We start from the raw sequence: 6,000 nt of genomic DNA, 5'->3' as shown, positions 1-6,000 counted from the left end.
TATCAATTATGGAAATGAAAACAGAGCATTTTTAGCTAGAATAAAGGTATGTGTGTGTGTATGCGTGTGTGTGTTTGTGTGTGCTGGAACCTAGCCAGTGAAAGTATTAGATTATTCACTTAAATTTGTCTATTAACAAAGACAGACATACTTTAAAAGTAGAAGTATTTTTATAATGTGTTTTAAATAGTGTTGCAAATGTAGTTATTTATGATGCCTCCTATTTAATTTTGTATTTATTTTGCAATTTACTATTTAAAATGAATACCTTCCATGCCTCATAATGGTTGTACATAATTAAACTTTCTCCAGGACCTTCGCTCATTGACCAAAGTGCTCCCACTGGCAGGATGGGGTCTTATGCCCTATGCCTTTTGCTCTTCTGAGATTCCTAGTGCAGATAGAGATGCTGAACGTTTACAGGCAACTCTTGTTGCTTCTTAAACTAATGTGTCTTTTCAATGATTAAAAGACCAGAGTATATCAGACGTCATGAAGTCACAAGTTGCATGTCATATGGGACCAAGGATAGAATTCAGGTACCATAGATCTTAGGTAGGTATGCCAAGGTACTCTGTCAGATTGCTTATTGCATTAAACTTTTTTCTTATTTCATTTTTTGTGAAAGTCTCGAAGATAGAGATCTAGCTTGAAATAGTTTCTCTAAAGAGAGCTTCTGAGGCCTCTGATGATTTTGTGTGTGATTTATGAAGTAAAACATACTTTTCATTTTTGTTTTAATTTCCTCAACTCTCTGTTGTGGTATCTCAAGCATAGGAGTGCAAATCTATGGTTTCAAACTTCAAAACCAGTGTAATTAGTGGCATTTATCAACTAGTTGAACAAGTCAGCTTGCCACTTGAATATTAAGATGATTGTTAAGAGACACTTGTTAAGAGACAGCATGAAGTGTCCATATTTTTGCTACTCAGAATTTATCATCCACCAGTAAATGGAAAGAAAGCCTCTTGCATCAGAGCAAAGCAGACCACAGTAGGAGCATTTTGCCATGCTGAAGATATTCTCCTGCTTCTCCCTAGGAAATTGCCATCTACAGCCAGTTGCCTTTTTGAGTGGCAAGAGATGGATGTTCTAGAGAAACACATTTAAACCTGTAATAATCTTATGTCAAGAGCACTGTAAAAGCACTGGATTTGCTCCCTGTTACGTCAGTTAAGAACTCCACTCCCTCCCCAGTTGATACTCCAGTGTTTAACCACCATTAACCATTAGAAAGTTTTTCCTAAAGGCCATCTTACATCTCCCCTGCTGTAGCATAAACCCATTACATTTTTCCCCGTCTTCAGTCACACCAAAATTATTTCATTCAAGTTATTTTGCAGTCACTTTGTTACATAATGAAATACTTCTCACATCTCCACTTCTCCAGATTAATCAACTCCATTTTCCAATTTTTCTCATAACTCCTCTTCTTGCCTTTCTGTATACTTACTCCGGATGGTCTATGTCTTTCCTGAAGTGTCCACAGCTAAACAGTACTCCAGCTGAGTGCTTACACATACTGCCTCTGTCTCTATAAGACCATTTTTATTCTTGAGATATTCAGCTCTCAAGCTACATCAGTAGAATGCATACCTACATGGCATAATATAGAATGCATAACAGAATATACAGACTGCAAAGTAAGGTTCCTTGGGACCCACTTTTCATTTTTTTAGGTGATTTTTTTTTTTAAGGGATGTAGGTAACTGAGCTCTTCCAGCTGAACAGAAATGTCAATAACCTATGACATATATGGTGTCTGATGAGCTGTATAGAAAAGGTGAAAGGTACAAACCAGGTCTGGCTGAACTCTTGAGCAAAACATGGCAGCATGTGGGAGGAGTGAAAAGGTGCTTTGTAAGATCCTGGGGCAGGTATAAGGAACTTGAATTTGATGTGGAAATTGAAGGGAAGCTCATTAAAGGACTTAGAGAATTAATATACCTACCTATTTAATACTCTATCCTTCCAGAACACTCCTGGTGATTACACACTACAGCATGAAGAATTAAATCCTTTACTCTTGTTCTAAACAACATTAAAATAGCTATCAATACATTACTTATTTTTTTCAATACTTTCTTCATGTCAGGAATATCTAACGATCCAGGAACAGATCCTTAGCTGCTGGAAAATAGCAGAGCTCAAGTGAGGACACTATGCCTTACACTACCTTGTGGGAAGTGTATATTTTTTGGTCCATGTTTAAGAAAAAGTGGAGATTCGTATGGCATCAAGTGCCTCATTGCACTTGAATTGGGTACGTACTAAGAGGTCCTGAACTCAAGCTTTCTTAAGACCAAGTCAGAAGGTCAGATTTCTCTTTCTGTTGCTAAACACTTGAAAAGAACCAGTAAATCTTAAATATTTCTCCTGCGCTTAGCTGAAATAGTGAGATTTGAGGAATTAAACAAGTGACGAGAGGGAGGGAGAGATGGCTGTGTTCAGAAAGGGGAAAGCAGTGGTAAAAGCAAGAATTTCCCTGATTTCTTTAATGCAAAGGTATTTGTGAGACAGGAAAACCTAGTCTGCAGGGATCGACTCTGAAACATCAATAGCTTAAATGAGAGGAATCCATTGTTTTTTTGGCCCAGTTCCCTTCACTCACGCTTTCCTGACAGTTCACAGATCAGTTCCTTGCCATAAAAAATGGGTCACTGCAGCAGCACTGTTGCATTGGCACCGAAGCGGAGTGCGCGCTCAGATTTTGAGTCTGCTCCTGTGCCCAGTCCCAGCACCAAGTGGCAGCCAGCTTTCCATGGACTCACTGCCTACCCATTGCTTCCGGGACAACAGCAGTTCGGGTGGCTGTTGCTAAAAAGATGAAGCCCTCCCCATGTTTAAATTTCTCACAGATCAGGAGTCCTTTCTGATTTTACCTGAGCTGGATATGCACCCCTCTGATTCACATATGAGTGATTAGGCTTTTTTCCTCAGAACGGAAGCTTTAATTGCCCTTGTGCTACATCTTGTTCCAGTTACTATATAGCCGGTTAGACAACCTCAGGCAAAAACAGTGTCTTACAATAAATTGGCATTGTTACTGGCTGTCTGACTGCTGACCTGCTGCTTCTCATCTCTTGCATTTAGTCCAAAAATGGAATAAGGACCTAAGCAGTTTTGTATTTCAAGGCTATGCAAAAGAAGTTTATGTAGACTTTACCTACTGCCCTATAATATCTGTCTGTACTGCACATATGCAGTAGGCATATAGTACAGCACCCATTAAATGTGATGTTCAATACATATGGCCAAAGGAATCGTGTTTGGAAAGCATGGCGAATAGTGTAGGGACAACTTCCATTTTGTTTCCCACAGATATTAAGGCTGACAGACTGTTAGTTGCATGATTATTAGCTAAGTGAGCTCCATAGCAATGCTTGAGGCAAAATAATAATAATATGGCTGCAGATGCAGCAGGAACAGCACAAGTCAGCAGCACTGGTTAGCAGCTCTTTTTCTTGTTAGCAGTACATTCAGCTTCTAGCCAGAATTTTTAGGCTGTAATTTTTTTTTCTGAATCCCTCCTATCTTTCGGTCTTGCTCTTTTATTGACATCAATTTTTCCAAGCAATACCTAGAGACTATAAATTCCATTTTCTTTGAACAAGCATGTGGGTAAAGGAAGTTCTTATTTATGGTCTAGGATAGGCAGTTTGTTTTTTTAACAGCATGCAGTGTTAAGGCTCGTTGTTGCGGTTTTTAAATAATTTATGTATGTTTATTATTAGTACTCCACAATTATGATGTGTAAATCTGTGTCCTGATGCCTATGCCTAGGACTGAAATACAAAATTACACTCAAATCCTGCCCATAAAAGTAAACCACCCTGCTTTTTGTCATCTTCATCCTTGATAGCCTGAAAAAAGAGAAGAGGATACTATGGAATTAAACACATTCCTCATGATCTGTATTTCTTACACTGACTGTAGTAATGGTAATAGATTTTATACATTTGCTCAAAGTCAATCAGATGTGAAACAATCTATGCCAAGTTGCATCTGGACCCTGAGGGACATGTCCACGCAGAACAGTGAAGTCATATTTCATAATGGCATATTTGAAATGCAGAGTTCAGCCTTCAAAAGTTCACAGGCATGACAAGTTATTAGAGTTTAATTCTCTTTGTATTTCAGTTCCCTGCTGAAATCATCCCCTTCTCCATTTATTCTACCGACGCTCGGTGGTTTCCCACTGTCCTCTCAATCCTCAGTCAATGAAACCTGTTCAGCAGCACAACTATGCCCATCTCTCCGTGTTGTGCTGCCCCAGAGGGGACTTTCAGACACCCTTCAGAACATGTCTGAAATAGCCCAGAAAGCCCAGAAAACTATGTAAGAAAGCAAGTATGCACTTTGAAACCAGACTTTCCCTTCAATACAATAATCAGAGAAGGCATTAGAACCTTATACTGTTGTATAGATGGTGAGGATTTTTTTCTGCTTTACTGTTTTAGGAATGCATCAGAACTCCTTTATTTTCTGTTACTAACCGGGCCTTCTTTCTTAGGGTGCTTGCAGTCCGGCCAAAAGCGGCTCTATCACATGATACATACCAAGTGTTAGACTGGTCTGATTTTAAAGCGATGTTTCTAGAAATGACTAAATAATTGATGCTCCTTAATTATAGGATAGTTACAAGCATTTGTAATTGAATTATGAACCGGACTGTATTATCTGAAAATCTTCAAACATTTCTGTTTGTGGGTTTTCAAAGTTTCTGGGTTAATAGCAAGCTGCCAGCTATTTAAGCTTGCTAGTTGCTTCTGACTCCTCATATGAAATGCAGCCTCCACCTCACCCAGTCTCATCACAGTTTCAGTTCTGGGGTCCATATGTCAATAGATGAATTCAGAATTGTGCCTGAAGGAAGAGATTGGGATGTGAGCATATACTTCAATATTGCCCAGAATACGGATGGATCTAAGCAGTCACCTACTGCTCTTCTAAACTGGAACCTCAAAAATGTGCCAGCATTTCTACCAAGTGATTGCTAATGCTAATGTTAAACTCATTTACCATAATGTTAAACTCATTTACCACGAACATTTGTATATGCAGCTTCAGAAGAAATGAAGTGTAAACACTGCTGTCGATCAGAATTTTAATTGCCCAAATGTTTGTGGAAAGCCAATTTAAGATGAACATGTTAAAGTGAATTCACCTTGAAATTTTGGCATTTTGTTGTGAAAATACTTGCAGTGCTGACCCATCTCCACCTGGATTCTTTTAAAACCCTCTAGAGCTTTATCACTTCTATGATTTTTTTTCTGATTCTAAAATTAGTCTTGTAATAATAGAAACATGAGATTTGCTGACAGGCTTCCCAGTGAGCTAGGGTGGGCTGGGGCTGCTATTTTAAGCTCCCGGGTGAGAAAAGTGATTGGTAGTATGCACTCAGCCCTGATTCAGCAGGAATTGGTGCAGAGTCCCTGCTTCATGTTCAAGCTGCAAAAAGCATTGAAAAGGAACTGTGCTTAAACAAACAGATAGAAACATTGCGAGGCATTAGGAAAAGCTCACTTGTCAGCATTAGAGAGTAGAAGATTACTCAGAAGTGTCCAGTCCTAGTCAGTGCCCTCACTGATGAAAATGGGCAGAACTTCAACGAAGTAAACAGGGTTATAATGATTTTACACTTACTCGGGATATGATCTGACATCTGAATGTGAATTCATTTTAATCAGAGCGGCTGTCAGCAGAGCACCCTTCTATTTGGCTGTTCTGCAACAATGATAAAACTTTCTTGTATCTCTATTTGATCAACTTGATCAACTTGGGAAAGTAGTGGAACAAGCAGTTCAGTTTGAAACAGTCATATTTAGACTATGGCTGATGAGAGATGAGAAACCTCTGAAAAAGATATTTCTCTGAATTTAATAAATCAACTGGACCTTGAAGTTGAAATGCTTTTCAGAGGTCACCATCCAGATTAGCTTCCCCAAATGGCCTGAGAAAGGGGAATTTTAGAAAGTATGGTTAGTAGTTGTAGTTAAT

This window comes from Dromaius novaehollandiae, chromosome 3 (genome assembly GCF_036370855.1).
Source record: "Dromaius novaehollandiae isolate bDroNov1 chromosome 3, bDroNov1.hap1, whole genome shotgun sequence".
NCBI lineage: Eukaryota > Metazoa > Chordata > Aves > Casuariiformes > Dromaiidae > Dromaius > Dromaius novaehollandiae.
This window is presented reverse-complemented; position numbering follows the sequence as displayed.